General features: G+C 48.9%; 1 protein-coding gene and 1 long non-coding RNA gene across 2 annotated transcripts in view; one reads left to right on the top strand and one right to left on the bottom strand.

The window, feature by feature from the left end:
* Nucleotides 1-16,097, top strand: part of ADARB2 (adenosine deaminase RNA specific B2 (inactive)) — a 419,952-nt gene that overhangs the window by 329,541 nt on the left and 74,314 nt on the right. The window lies entirely within an intron of this gene.
* On the bottom strand, nucleotides 1,888-3,602 carry LOC122223802. Its single transcript, XR_006204486.1, has 3 exons — nucleotides 3,428-3,602; nucleotides 2,474-2,625; nucleotides 1,888-2,073 (listed from the first exon to the last, which is right to left on the bottom strand). It is a non-coding gene; the product is annotated as an uncharacterized LOC122223802 (long non-coding RNA).

Raw genomic sequence — 16,097 nt, 5'->3', positions numbered from 1 at the left:
CAGTAAGCAGGTGCGGCATGAATGAGGCAGCGAGAAATCACGGCGGGCTCTCTGGAAGCCAAGGATTAAGAAGCAGGCTAACATGGAGAGGTAAGGGTGCAAGCTGATCACGGGAACACACTGAGTTAAGACGAGAACAAAAACCGACAGAAATTAAACCACTGTGCAGAGGACAGAAGGAGCCACAGCTGGAAATCCCAAGCAGAACGAAGCATCTGAAATCAGACAGGCAGGAGCAAGTCCAAATCTGCAGAAGGAAGCGGTGGAAGGACAGAGCAACGTCATACTCAAAGCAGGAGCGCCCTGAGGGCGCCATGTGAGACAGGAGGAGGGCAGACTCCACCACAGACAAAACCCTCCCCAACGGCCCCAAATCTAGGCTGACTGCTGGGTCGTGGGCTGCCTGGAGACTGGAACTGAAGACTTCAGCCCACCTTGCCAGACCCGAAACCATGAATGCCAACACTTAGCAACAAAGAATAACGTGCAATCTGACTGAAATCCCTGCAGTTGGCATGGCAGGCGTTGGTCCTGGTACATTTCACAAAACTCCTCAAATTCTAAATCTAAGCCAGAAACAAGCAAAAGAGCATCACCGCTTCTTGCAGCTAAATTTATCGCCCCCCATGACCACCCCTGAGAGTCTAACTGACCAGCCTCGCAGAATCCCTGTCCCAGGGATGAACCCTGGTCCGCTAATCATGCCTCATGCAGCGCAGGGATCACCTTCAGCACATGCCCAGTGATGGCTGCGCAGGGGTGCGTCGGTGGGGGGGGGGGGGGGGGGGCGGTCTATAAGTGAAAGTAAGATTGAATAGTCAAGACGAGGCTGAGATCAACCACACACTATTTAGGCAGTGGCGCCATTTTGTTTTTAATCAAGTTCATTGCTCAGTACCTTCAAAGTGATGGTGTCTGTTGATCGCCCTGTGAGTACAGAGTCCTGAACTTCCCAGAAGCAACCCAAAACTTCATTCCCTCAAGTGAAAACTACATTGTTTACTATAGGGGAGGAAGTGAATGTAGTACAGTCTAAATATCCATTAGTAAAGGAACCTCATTGTATGGAATTATTGCCCATTTTGTTTTCCCTCTAGAAAATCTCGGTCTATGGGTCTAATAAACTCTGATCCTGGCCAAAACCATCTTACAAGAAGCCACATCTACTGGCTCTAGAAAACCACTTTCATAAACTCTTCTGAGACCGAGAAAATAAAAAGCTGGAGAAGACTATGAACCCCATGCTCTCTCTGTATCCTGTCCTTTAGAAATAGAAAAACAAAGACGGGATCTGTGGTTAGAGTTTCCCAGCCGGCTAAGAGCCCACAAAAGTAAACTGTACAGTCAAAAATTAGTGACTGGGGCACCTGGGTGGTTCAGCCGGTTAAGTATCCAACTCTTGATTTCAGCTCACGGTTTGTGAGTTTGAGTCCCACGTCAGGCCCCATGCTGTCAGTGCAGAGCCTGCCTGGGATTCCCTCTCTCCCTCTCTCTCTCTGCCCCTCCCCACTCATGCTCTCTCTCAAAATAAATAAATTAACATTTAAAAAAAATAGTTACCTGGAAGTGCAGATCCAGACAAGGAGACACCACTGCTCGCCTGTTAGAAGGGCCCAAACCCAGGCCCCCGACACCAGCACATGTTGGCGAGGACCTCGAGCCACAGCGTCTCTCAGGCACGGCAGGCGGGCACGCGGACAGGGGCAGCCACTCGGGAGGACGGTCTGGTGGGTTCCTACAGGACTAAACGTACCCTCGCCACACGACCCGGCCACCGTGCCCCTTGACGTTTACTCAAATGAGTTGAAAGCTGTGTTGGTACAAAACCCTGCCCACAGATGCGTATAGCGGTTTTATTCACAATCGCCAAAACTTGGAGGCATCGAAGATGTCCTTCAGTAGGTGCTGGATAAACAAACTTGGTCCATCCAGGCAGTGGAACAGTATTCGGCGATAAAAAGAAACGAGCTAACAAGCCATGAAAACACACGGAGGAAACTTGAGAGCGTATGACTAAGCGAGGGGCGCCGATCTAAAGAGGTTCATCCTGTGTGACTCCCACTATCTGACACCCTGGAAAAGGCAGAACGGTGGAGACGGTAAAAAGTATGAGGGATTTCTGGGAGTCGAAGGGAGGGAGGGTTGAGCAGGTGGAGCACAGGGGATTTGGGGGCAGTGAGACTGCTCTGTGTGATAACACAACACGGACGCCTGTCCTCATACACTTGTCCAGACCCACAGTATGTACAATGCCAAGTGACCCCAGTGTAAACCATGGACTCGGGTGACGATGACATGCCCTGTGGGTGCAGTGATTGTGAGAAATGCACCATCTGGCGGGGACATTGCCGGTGGGGGAGGCTGCGGTGTGTTGGCAGCAGTGTATGTGGGAAATGTCTATGTTACACTCACTATTGCTCTAAAACTACAAACTGTCTGAAAAATAAAGTCCACTAAGGAAAAACAGAGTTACCTGATGGTGTTGTACCAGAGCCGTCTGTGCAAACATCCATGACAGGAAATAAACTGCCAGGAATTCTGTAATGGTTCCTTAGGTGGCCTTGCATGACCCCCTCGGGGTTCTCATTATTCACCCCAGTGTTTCATCAGCCAGAGTGATGGACCCTGGGAGAGGGACAGACGATCAGAGACAGAGACACGGAGAAGGTCCTGCGCGTCTGCGTCAGGTTGGCTTTCCGGGAGATTTACAGTAGACGTGCATATTCTATATAAAATCCCACAGCTTTTGTTTTTAATAACATATACAAGCCTTCTTTGTATCACCGGTTTAGATTCTGAAGTCAATGTGTTCGATTTCAGTTAATCCCATACAGAAAACTGCTGTCACCCTCTATTGGCGGTAGCCAGAGCCAACAAGTCCGGCCTGGCCGCTACCGCTCACATCTACCAACATTCAAAAGTTAAGTGGCTCCTGTAGGAGATTTTTAATGCAGTCAAATAAATAGCTCTACGCTTTTATCTGGTATCTTTAAAACCCGGGCACGGAGTCCATAAATCTGCTGACCTGCTAAGTGGCTGCGGGAACCGGGGGCGGGAAGAAGCACTCCCCGGTCCTCGCTCTTAAGGAGAGAGGAGAGACGCGGGCTTTCCCGGCAGCAGTGCTTCCCGGGACCGGGGCGAGCGCCCACCGGAGTCGGTGGTTTTAAATGGAGGTGATGGCACACGGTAGGTCCGCAAGTCTCGCAAATTTTCTGACACCTGTGCTCTGCGGGAAGTGTCACCACAGCAGGGAAAGGACCACCCTCGGACAAGAGGGAAGGGGTGGCAGGAAGGAAAACGGAGTGTCCACGGTGCGTGGCCACCCCCGGCCCCCCAGTAATCCAGACACCCGAACCTCCGTGTGTGAGGCCATTCCCACCCCACTGTTTACATAGCGACTCTTGATCTCTGTCGGGTTTCTGCTTACCTGCCTGCTGGTCTCGGGGTCCTTCCCCGACCCCCGAATTGTTATGTCCCGCCGGGCAGCTCCTGCCTTCCCTTCTAAACACGGAGCACACGTGACAGCACTCTTCCGCTTGGCTTGGCGGAGTGGCTGAGGAGGGTGGCCATCCATCACTGAGTAAATAACAGCATTGACAGGAGAGGCCGTGTGGCCCTGGGATGCCGGACGCGGTTTTCTCCTCCACGCCTGTCACGTGTGTCCTGTTTCTTCCAGCACAGCCTTCTGTATCTGTGTTCAGCTGCCCTGTGGTCGGCTGGCCACCTCCCCTCCAGGCTCCCTCAAGGTCGATGTGTTTTGTACACGTGTCACTGTCCAGAAAGGACAGGGGTCCCTTCTGATGCCCAGCACGGTGCAGGGCACGCACGGGGCACTCAGTGCGCATCTGCTGAAGGAATCAAGGCATGGATGCTCCGTTTGGGGCAGTCTCTGGTGTGAGGGAGACAAGTCAGCCTCCCCGCCGAGGCTCTGTGGCCCAGGACAGGTACCCGGCTTCCTGCTAACAGGGACCTGTTTGTGCTTATAAATACAGTGAAAACGTGCCAGCCGCCAGCCCCACGACTCTGGGCACATCAGAGACTCAGCACGGGTGGAGAGCAAGGTCGTGTGTGTGGGTATCCCTGGGCTGTGTGATGAATCACCACATACGAGCAGCTCAGAACCACAGAACTGTGTTCCCCTGTTGCCAAAACTCAACAGCAGAATGGAGACCAAGGCGCTGCCTGGGCTGAGGCTCCTTCCTCCCTCCAGCTTCTGGGAGCCAGACCGGCCACCCCAGGCCCCGCCTCCGTCTGTGCCTGTGAAGGGTCCAGGCATCTCGGGGCAGATCCAGGAAGGAGCCATGGCCACACAGTGGTGGCAGCTCACGTGAGGTTATTTAGACAAGACAACACCGTGACAGGTTTGCAGGCCAGGGCGTCCCTCACAGCACCAGCCTGTCCTGGGGTGGCCAGGAGGGCCTGGGTGCTCAGAGAGGGTTACGTGTCTAGGTGAGGTGACTCGGCAGTCTGGTGAGGGGGCTCTGGATCAGAGAACGCCAAGGACCACCGCATCTTGGGACCTGTCTTATCTATGGGTAACAGCTGTCAGGTTCTGTGCAGTCTGAAAAGTAGGCAATCTCTCAACGGCTAAAAACCTGCACGTTCACGTTAGTTTTAAATTGCTGAGTGTGCACAAATTTGAGTCTGGCACTGGTAGGCTTTGGCACTAACAAGTTTCAGCTGACAGTGAAGCAATAAGCAACCAGGGACCAGGTTCCCAGCGACTCTAAACCCCGATCTCCAGATCCTAACTGATTACATCTAACTATTTCCACCTGAGCGGACATCCTGAGGTTCCAAGTGGATATAATTTGGTGGAACACTATTCAACCCAGTCTGACTGATACACAAGCAAACAAAAGTGCTGGAGAGACTGGAATTAGGAAGGGCGGGGGTGGGGGAGAAGGAGGACAGGAGGTCAAAACTGCAGGGTCTGGAGGGCAGGGGGACGGGGGACGGGGGGGGTGGTAGGAAGACTGGAGCAGGAGGGCAGGAGGGCAGGGGGGCAGGAGGCAAGAGCAGGGGGGCAGGGGGCGGGGGCAGGGGGCAGGAGGGCGAAGCGCAAAATCCGGAGGCCCAGGGAGGAGGGTGCTGGCTGGGGCATGGAGGTGAGGGACTGGATGGTGAGGGGCCATGTCTGGTTCTCCTCAGGGAAGGGGTGAGGTCCTTCCCCAAGAAGGAGGAGGTGGCCCCACTGGCTGGTTCAGGGATGAAGGAAAGGTTGGTAGCACTGACGGACAGAGAGACCAGAATCTGGTCGGAACTGGGGAACCGGGTCATCTGGGAGGCCACATGCTGTGGCCACAGACCTGGGAGGCGGGGGAAGGGGGGGCGGGCTTGCAAAACTCGGATCCGCCGTCTGGCTGCGTGGGTATCCCCGGGGTGGGGAGGCCCCGCACCCGCACGGGAACCACCCCCTCCCCGCTTCACTGGGAGCGCAGGTGTGTGGCCCCACCCCCCACCCATCTCGTGGGGGTGGGGGTGGGGTGGGGTGCTTGGTGCTCCTAAGTCACAGACCTAAGGGCAGAACGCCCTGAGACCCCCCCCCCCCCCACCGCGCGACAGCAGTCATGACCTCATGACCTCGCGGCCACCCACCCTTCCCCACCCTCTGACCTCCGGAGCACCCCCCGCCCCGCCTGTCAGTCCTTCTGAACACCAGATCTCACCTGGCGAGAGCCGCTGGAAAGGCACCGTCCAGACCTGCCTTCCAGGGCACACCCCCTCCCCCCACCCCCACCTCTGCCAAGGGCCCTGCAATTCAAGGAGCATGTGTCACAAAGCAGACCAGCCCCTCGGGTCCAGGGCTTAGCCCAACCTTTCCAGAGCCTCCACGGTGCTTCACACCCTGCACCAAGCCAGGGATGCAGACTGCATGGGCAGGCGAGCTCATACTCGCTCTCTCCTCCTGGCCCTGGAAAGGGTGCTATCCCCCACCCCAGCACTGCAGGTCTGGAGGGACCAGCGGGTGCTCAGGGGCCCGTCCTGCCCCAGCACCTGGACCGCGCTTGCCCCTCTGGCTCCACGGTGATGGGAGCTCGTCTCAGGAGCCCCTCACCTGGCCAGGGCCAGACATTCGCCACTGGGAAGCCCAGAAAGGTCACTCACCCCAGCCAGACTCCAGACGCTGAGCAAACAACCAAGGCTTCCTACTGAGTTTGGGAACTATCGGTCACCCAGAAAGCACTTAACTAATACACCACATACGAAGCCATTTTGCTACTAACGTCTCAGTTCACAGACTTTTAAGGAAGCTGTATGGTTCCCATATCAGATGTCCTACAGATTATTTCTCTGAAGAATACTCTGAGATAACAAACGAAAGAAAACAATATTTATCATTATTCTGTATTTCAGATTCAGATAATACTGAAAGTAAAAAATTCTTAACGACCATCCTCTGCTATTTCTGAGCTACAAATAAACCAAATCTTAGCGACAAGACTGATAACCTTGGTGCATTTAGCAGATGAAGAAACAAAGTCACACAGCAGCTCAGCCTTTCAGATGTCCGTCTGCTCCCCGTGCTCTCCTGTCTCCTAAGCTGGATCAGACATCTCTCGTACTGTCCCCAGCTTTTCTCATGAAACTGTGCTACTGTGCCGTAGTGTTTCCCAAAACGGCTCTACGAAGCCAAAAAGTTCACATCGATTCATTTGAACACATTCCGACGGGTGTCCAAATACCTGGGACACATATCTCCCTGCACCCAACTCGTCAGGTCCTTATCAGGACCTGTACACAGAGGAAGGTCATTCCTGGGGTTGTCACTCCTGTGACTTTCCTCCCTCCCATGTCACACTCACGCCTCCACCAATGGGCCCATCACGTGATCCCAGACAGAAAGATGGTGTGCTGGCCTTCCAAGCACACCAAAGTTGAAGTAGCCGAAATGTGGCACCACACCTGACGAAGACATTCAAGTGTTTTCACTAGAAACCAACGTAAGCCATTTACCTCTATGCAGTGACTTTCTCTCTGCATGCTGGAATCTGCTTTTAAAAGCACATAAGTCCTGGCCTCACCCCCAGGCGCTCTATTATAATTGGTGTAGGTTGGGGCCTTGGCACTGGAATGTTTTCAATCTCCCCAGGAGAATATAACACGCACGCAGGGCTGAGAACCACCACGTCATGCCATGGTGCACAGGTGGGTCAGAGCTGGGTCGGGCTAATTAGGGATGGCTGCCTGGCGGAGGCAGAGGCGGCTGGGGAAGGACGCGGGTGGCTGCTATCCCATCCCAGGCATCATAACAAGCCCAACCAAGCTCTGGAATTGGGAGCGAGAGAGAGAAGGGCCGGAGAGCTGTATCCACTGGGCATGTGGCTGGATGGGGGAGTGAGACAGCAGTGTGCAGGTGCAGGGAGGCGACCTGGGGGAAGTCGGAGGAAAACCGTCCGTCCCTGGGCCTGGCTGCTAACGAAAGGAGCTTGAAGTTGTCGCTGCCAGAGCCTCCGCTCCTCCAGCTGGAAAATAGGATGTCAGTCCTACACACTCAGCTCCCCAGAAAGCCAAAGACCTCATCAGCTATGTTTGCAAATGATCTCATCCTCCCGGAATGCGCTAGCTGTGGCTAGCGAAGGCATAACTAGGAATGATGATGGCTCATTCTGACAGCGAGTAAAAATAAGTGACCAAAGATGTCACTCCTGCCCGTGCCCACTGCCGGCACGAGTCTTCCCGGCCTCACTTCACGCACACACTGCTGATGGTAAGTCTCCAGTGGACACCGCAGAGGAAATCGCCCACAGCAGACACTGCAGGAACCCTTCGGCCGAAAGAGATGGGCAAACACACCTCACTGATCACATCAGCAACAGCTCATCTTCAACAGTAGGGAAGTTACATTCTTCCCCGTCGAGAAAAATCCATTTTTGCCCCACATGAAGCTGATTTTCAGCCATGTCTCCCCCCCAACCCCCCAGGCTCCCACGGATGGAATTCTCATTCTCAAGATTGCCTTTTGAGAGAGCTCTAAGACTTTTCCTCTGTTTGCACTCCCCTCCGCCCCCCACGTGCCCCCCACATCCGTGCCCCCAGACCTGCCCCGAGACACAGCCAACTGCCGTCTTTTGTTTTGCATTTCTGTTTCGGGAAACACATTGCCCTGCCGACACTCTGCAAAGCATCAGTGAGTAAAGTCTGTTATACAGGCTGCAAAGCCATCTGGACTTCCTGCTGAAAAGGTTGGACATGGTTTTAGGCAAGATTTTTATCAGATCTGAAAGGAAAAAAAAAATCTTGAATGCATTACCATCTTCCAAGGTTGATGTCAGATTTTTTTTCCCCTTGTCAGTTGCAAAACAAAGCCAAAAAAAAAAAAAAAGAAAAAAGAAAAAAAGATGACAAACCAGAAGAGCTGAGAATGAAGATATACATCTCCAGAGGAAGCTTTGTCAGAGGTAGTGGAGTATAAACAAAAAATAAATTAGTTCTGGTGTTATCAGAAACTGGACAGACTTCCACTGGTATAGTAGTTTGTCTGGCGAGTCCAAGCCTTCCCAGCCAGTGCCCTTAAAATGCAAAAGGGAAATCCGAGAGGCTCACAACAAAAACAAGACTTGCTTTCCAAAACCTATTAGCGGCTTTTTGAATGCACAGGAGAAGAAAGACAGCGACGGAAGAGAATGAAACAGGCCTCATGAAAAGGAAAACTGCTTTGAAATCTCTCCCCTTCTTTCTCTCATTCTCTGGCCGTGACAGACTTTTCCAAAAAGGTTCAACTTTGCAGTCACAGAACGTCGGTATCTTAGCAACATATTTGCTACCACCCAGCTTTGGGTTTTTCTCCCCGCGAGTCACTGAGGAAAAGCCAGGGTGAGAGCATCCCGTTAAGAGGACCCTTATTTGGAGAACAGGCCACAGCTGCTTGCTCCCACCTCTGCTCGGGGCCGCAGACGTCCTCCAAGTGAGCCGCAGACAGAGGACCCGTGGCCCCGTCCTAGGAACACGACGTCCATGTTAGGGGACCATGTGTCACCCTCAGCACTGTTACGGGACCCAGCAAGGCTTCCTCACGACAGGGCAGGAGGCCGACACGAGCCATCTTTGATTCGGGCACGATGTGGGATGAACAGAACACCCACTGACTGTACCAGGAAAAACAAAAACAAAAAACCTACTGAGTTTCTAAGTGTGTTATGATTTGGGAAGAAAATGCCTCCACAGAGAAGGGCCAGAGCTTGGCCTCAGATCAAAAGCATTTTGTCTAATTGGGATAAACAGGCTTCACAAAGTGATGGCTATTGATCCTGAAAAAGTAATTTATGTAATGTTTTCTATTTCCCCCTAAACATTTCATGGAGACAAATATTTATTCATTAATGCGTGTGAGGAAGCCAGGGAACGTGAAATGCCACGTCTGACAGAAAACACAACTTCTCTTTATCGCAGATAAAAGGCCCTTAGTGGGAATTTTTGGTCACATTCTGTCTCCTCCACCGTGTCTCTGGCCCGAGCGCCTGCCGGCCCACCAGCCCCCCAGGGGAGAGGACGCCCATCTGCCGGCCTGCACAGCAGCCACTGGGCCCTGAAGCTTGTCCGGACACAGGCGGGCTGATGGCCTTAAGGTCACCGCCACAGGAGAGGTCATGGGGGCATCAGACAGGCCTGACACTTGCCTGATACAAGCACGGTCCATCCCTGTAAGCCCCGAACCCCTGCAGCTGCACAAGGCTCCTTCCTGAGCAGCAGTGACCACTGGAGCCTCAGAGGAAGTCAGCAGACGTGAAGACACCCCTGGGGGTCCCCTCCTCTGCAGAGGGTGCACAGAGGCCTGCTGGCTGCAGAGGCTGACCAGTGCCGTCTGGAGAGGCAGGAGAGCCCGACAGGAGGGCGTCCACCCAAAGGGGCATCTTGCTTCCATATTTGAAACACTACCCAGCCGAAGCAGACTGTGTCCACCACTCCATTTGTGACGCTGACTTTTCCAAATATTTGTCAGGTCCCACGGCCTGGCAAGCCCCTTGCTTAGTCCAGGAATCCAGAGATGAACCCAGAAGCCTTCACTCCAGTGGGACCATCAGACATGTGAACAAACCACCGAAGTAAAAGAGACTGCTGGGAAGCCTTCAGGTTTTCTACACATAGAATCATGTCAACTGCAAACAGATCACTTTACCTCTTCCTTTCAATGTGAATGCCTTTCGCCTCTTTCTCTCGTGTATCTGCTCTGGCTGGGGCCTCTAGCACATCATCAATTAGGGTGAATTGTCCTCACATCCCAGGGATGAACCCTGTGTGGTCACCATCACTCTTAACGTGCTGTTGAATTGGGTTTGCCAGTATTTATGGAGGATTTTTGCACCTGTCCTCAGGGATATTGGCCTGTCGCTTTCTCCTCTCATGGTGTCTGTGTCTGACTTTGGCGTTAGGGTGACTTGGCCTCATAAAATTAGGTGCAAGTGTTCTCTCCTATTCTGTTGGAAGAGTGTTAAAATAATTGGTATTGATTCTTCTTGGAATGTTTAGTAGAAATTACCACTGAGGCCATCTGGTCCCGAGCTTTTCTTTGTTGAGAGATTTTTAACTTTTTAAAAATTGAAATATAGTCAGGAGATGTTTTTCTTGCTGATTCAATCTCTGTATTTGTTAGAACAACGATATATATTGTTATTTGGTCTTTCCAGGCATTCAATTTCTTCTTCATTCAGTTTTGGTAGGTCATAGGTTTCTGGGAATTTATCCATTTTTTCGGTGTTATCCAATTGTTGGCGTATAATGGCTCATCACACCTCTCATGGCCATTTTCATGTTGTAATGTCTCCTCTTTCATTCTAAGTTAATTCATTTGAGGCTTTTCTTTTTTTTTTTCTCAGTTAACCTAGCTGAGGGTTGGTCAGTTTGGTGTATCTTTTTCAAAAACCCAAAACAAATTTCAAAGATTTGTTGACTTTTTTCCATCGTTTTCTATTCTCTATTTCTGCTCTCCTCTTTATTATTCCTTTCCTCCTCATAGCTTTGGGCTTAGTTTGCTCTTCTTTTCCTAGATGGGGTGCACAGTTAGGTTCTGTAGTTGAGATCTTACTTCTTTTTCCATGTTGGCATTTATTGCTATAAACCTCCCTCTTAGTTCAGGTTTTGCTGAATCCCCTAAGTTTTAGTGTGCTGTGCTTTTGTTTTCATTTGACTCAAAATATTTTTTAATTTGCCATTATTATTTTTTTATATTAGAGAACAGAGAGAGAGAGAGAGAGAGAGAACAGGGGGAGGAGCAGACGGAGAGAGAATCCCAAGCAGGCACCACGCTCAGTGCAGAGCCGAACACAGGGCACAATCCCACCACTCTAGGGTCATGACCTAAGCTGAAATCAAGAATCAGGTGTTCAATCTACTGAGCCACCCAGGCGCCCCTTGAAACACTTTTTAAATTCCATTTCCATTTCCTCTTTGAACCAATAGTTATTCAAGACGATGTTATTCAGTTCCCATTTATTTGTGAATTTTCTCTCTTTAAAAAAAAATTATAGTTTTATTCCACTGTGGTTGGAAAAGAGGCTTGGAATGATTTCTAGATTCTTAAATTTGTTAAGACTTGCCAAGTGACTTAATCTGTGATTTATCTTAGAGGAGGTTCACTGCGTGCCTGAGAAGGATGTGCATTCTTCTGCTTGGAGATGGAAAGTTCTGTACACGCCTGTTAGAATGCACTTGGCCTATACTTTTGTTCAAATCACCCGTTTCTTTATTGATTTTCTACATGGGTGCTCTGTCCACTGTTGAAAATAATAGTCTCCTATTATTTAACAGTATTATGTGATGATAGAGTAGTAGTTGCAGCATCATGTAATAGTCTCTTCTTATTGAACAGTATTATATAACACAGCAGTAATTGTAGCTTCATGGACAATCCCTCTTATTGAACAGTATTATATGGTAACGTAGTGGTGGTTGCAACATGGCACTGGAGGACTATGTAACATCTCCTACTATCCCTGCATTGATGTTGCTCTCCCCCTCAGGTCTGTCAAAATTTGCTTTGTATATTTAAGTCTCTGATGTTGGGTACACAGATGTTTATAACCCTTAAGCCCTTCTGTTGAATTGACTCCCTCCTCGTCGTATAATGTCCCTCTTTGTCTCTTGTCACGGCGTTCATAGTTTACTATTTTGTCTGAAAGCAGTATAGCTCCCTCTCTGTTCCCCGGCGGCCACTTGAACGAAGTATCTTCCACCCCTTCTCTCTCAGCCTGTGTGTCCTTACCTGTAAGGGAGTCTCTTTAGGCAGCACATCACTGCATCTTGTGCGTTTGTTTCAACCACACTGGGCCTTTCGTTTGGGGAGTTTAATCCATTTGACCTTAGGAGTAATTATGGGGAGGAGGGGACTTCCTATTGCCACTTTGTTCCTTGTTTTCTACTGGGCTTATAGTTTTTTATCACTTTGTTGTTCTCTTGCTATCTTCCTTTGTTACTTGCATTTTTGGCAGTGATGTGCATTGATTCTTTTCCTTTTCTCTTGTACCTCTATTATAGTTTTTCTGTGGTTGCTGCAAGGCACGCATAAAATATATTTATAGCTGTAAACAATTGGTAACAATTTTACTTTAGTCACATACAAAATCACTCACCACCATTACAGTGTTGCATATTCTGTCTTTGGTGGGTCTACCCAGTTCACCTTCAGGAGTGAAATATATGCCTCCACATGTTTTCATGTTACTGTTTGGAGTGCATCTGTTTTTGTTTGAAAAACTCTCTTCTTGCAAGGCAAGAAACAAGGTGATAAACTGCCTCAATTTTTATTTGGGAAAGTCTTTATCTCTTTTTTTTTTTTACATTTATTCATTTTTGAGAGACTGAGACAGAGTGTGAGTGGGGGGGAGGGGGGCGGAGAGAGAGGGAGACACAGAATCCAAAGCAGGCTCCAGGCTCCGAGCTATCAGCACAGAGCCCAACGCGGGGCTCAAACTCACAAATTGTGAGATCATGATCTGAGATGAAGTCAGACGCTCAACTGAGTAAGCCACCCAGGCACCCCTCTTCTTCCTTTTTAAAGGGTAGTTTGCCAGGTTTAGTACTTTGTTGGTCCGGTTTTTTTCAGTACTTTGAATATGTCACCCACTCTCTTCTGGTCTATGAGGTTTCTGCTGAGAAGTTTACCGGTAATATTGCAGGTGTTCCCTTGTATGTGATGAGTCACTTTCCCCTTGCTGCTTTCAAAATTCTTTTTGCCTTTGATTTCTACAATATAATTACAATGTATCTCCATGTAGACCTCTTTATGTTTAACTTATTTGAAATCCTTGGGTTTCTTGAATCCATCTGTCTATTTCCTTCCCTAGATTTGGGGTATTTTTTTTGTCATTATTTCTTTAAATACGCTTTCTGCCTCTTTTTTCTTTCTCTGCTCCTTATGGACTCTCAAGAATGCATATTTTGCTCCTTTGAGGGCATCCTATAAATCTCATAGGCTTTTTTCACTCTTTTTTATTCTTTTTTCTCCTCTGGGTAATTTCAAATGCCTTGTCTTTGAATTCACAGGCACTTTCCTCTGCTTGATCAAGTCTGTCATTGAAGCTCTCTGTTACATTTTTTTTTTTCATTACTATCATTGTAATTCTTCAGTTCCAGAAAGTCTTTTTTTTTCATATTTATTCATTTTTGAGAGACAGAGACAGACCATGAGTAGGGGAGGAGCAGAAAGAGAGGGAGACACAGAATCTGAAGCAGGCTCCAGGCTCTGAGCTGTCAGCACAAAGCCCGATACGGGGCTCAAACCCACGAACCATGAGATAATTACCTGAGCCAAAGTCAGATCCTGAACCGACTGAGCCACCCAGGTGCCCCTTGGCTCTATTTTATTATTTCTATCTCTTTGTTAAACCCATCATTTTGTTCATGTATTGTTTTCCTGATTGCATCAAGTTGTCTATCTTGTTCCTTGTAGCTCAGTGAGCTTCTTTTAAACCATTATTTTGAATTCTTCGTCAGGAAATTCATGGATCTCCATTCCTCTAGGGTTGATTACTAGAAATGTTTGTGTTCCATGTAGCCTTGATTTGGTGTCTATATACTTGAAGGAACAGTCACTTCTTCCAGAGCTTAAGGGCTCACTTCAGCAGGAAAGGCCTTCACTGGCCAATGAGTGCAAGGGCGCCAGCCAGCTGGCATGCACAGTGGTGCCAGATTTGGCACTGGTTCCACGGAGTGTGACAACATGAAGTCCAGTTCACAGGTGTGCACACAGCAGCACTGAGACCAGGGCATGGAGGCAATGCCTTTCTTGTCCGTGGAGGTTCAGCTGAAAGAATAGGCATTTTCTGGGCCATCTCTATCCTATTTGTTATGTCTAGTATAAAGGGCTGGGATATATGTGTCTCTCTGGTCTCAAGTATCTCTCTGAGCTTGAGGAAATGCACAATGATGTCTAAGCCCTGGCTTTAGTGCTTCAGATGCACTATTTGAAATTATTTAATGATGTTCATCTACTTCATTTCTCCTCTCCAGAACCTATTTTCAGGGTAAAGAGAGAACACTGTGGGGAGCGGGAGGGTGGGCAGCAAAGTCACAAGACAGAGACATTTGGAGTTTGTTCTTTATGGCATTCATAAGTGAACATGACACTGATGTCAATGGGGATATTGCAAAACAGGTGTTAGCATTCTTTATTATTTAGGCAATAATTATAAAACTCTTCTTGAACTTAACAAAAGCTGGGAAAGTAAATAAAGTTGTTCCTTTATGGAACAACTACTTTTTCTACATGCATCTTTTTCTCTTGATGCACTGGGATGGCTTTCCTTGTACATGTCTTTTTAAATCCTAATGAACTCAAACAACTATGAATCAACCCCAAACAGAGGACCTCATCTGTTGGCACCCTCTTATTAGCACACTAATGACATTTTAAAGATTCTAATTAAACCCAGATGCAAAATATCTTCCTGAGTACATCAGAAATCACAAGCTTAAGAAAAACAGAAATATTACATTTTTCCAATGCAATTTTAGTTTATTTTCTACATATTTTTTATTTTAATTTGAAGGTGATTGTTAAAGTAGTAACCACTGTTAATAAGTATAAACAGATTTGTGGCTATGTAACAATTTAGGTAATTGTGAGTAGCTACAAATTTACTTAACCAATAGGTAGGTGCATAGGTATCTGTGCACATAACCGTCAGCTCTCAATTATTAAGGTAACAAACATGTGGTCTCTCATCGTAGGCTTTTCTGAAATCCTTAGTAAAAAGGTTGTGGAAGGGTATGGTGTGGCCAAGAGCCCAGATACTGGAGCCAGAATTCAAACACGTGCATGAGATTCTAATCCTAACACTGACTGGCTGAGTCAGCTCGACACGCTCGGTCTTGGCTGCCCATCCACAAAGCATTCGTCCCACCGCGCCTGGTCCCCAGGAACTGCCCCAGGTGAGCCGTGGTGCTGGCACCATTCTCCTCCCGCCTGTCAGGAGGGGAGCCTTCACCTGCCCCCCGACCACTGAGCCCCCGTGGCCCTCCAGCTGCTCTCCACTGAAGGTGCACAGGAGCCAGAGAGCAAATTCACAAAAGAAACAGCAGAATGCAGGGAGTGTAATCAGTCAGCCATAGGGAAAAAAGAAGGCTGGTCCCTGAGGTTATTACACTTTTGTCATCAACGTAGCATGAGCCATCTATATAAATGTCCCCCACCTTTTACTTTATGTAGATCCTTTATTTTAAAAACACTATTTTGTTCATTTTCCCTAGACTGTTTCTTCACTATAACTAATCATGTAGAATTTAACAATGCCCACAATACACGACTAAAAGTGCCTCTGTGTCTGTAAAATTGTATTTATGGAAGTGGCCAGCCCCCAGCCCTGTCTATTCATATCTGTCCCATCATACATAAGAGGGATCTTCTTATCCACTGGCAAAGAATTTTTTTTGTTCAGCAAATAAGCTGCAGCTACAGCCTGTCCCCTTGGGACAGGGGACCTTACTGTTGTGCCCCTGGATTTGTTTGGTTGATCCCGACACAGGCAGAGGGAAGGATACAGGTTGTGGTCTTCCTTGAGGGGACGGATTTGGTGGGGGGCACTGAGTGGCGATGAGCAGGGTGAGGCCTACATAGACCAAAGGAGTGGGGGCCGGGCAAGCACAGAGCCAGCGGGTGA

The sequence above is a fragment of the Panthera leo genome, chromosome B4, assembly GCF_018350215.1.
Source record: "Panthera leo isolate Ple1 chromosome B4, P.leo_Ple1_pat1.1, whole genome shotgun sequence".
Taxonomy (NCBI): Eukaryota; Metazoa; Chordata; class Mammalia; order Carnivora; family Felidae; genus Panthera; species Panthera leo.
This window is presented reverse-complemented; position numbering and strand designations above follow the sequence as displayed.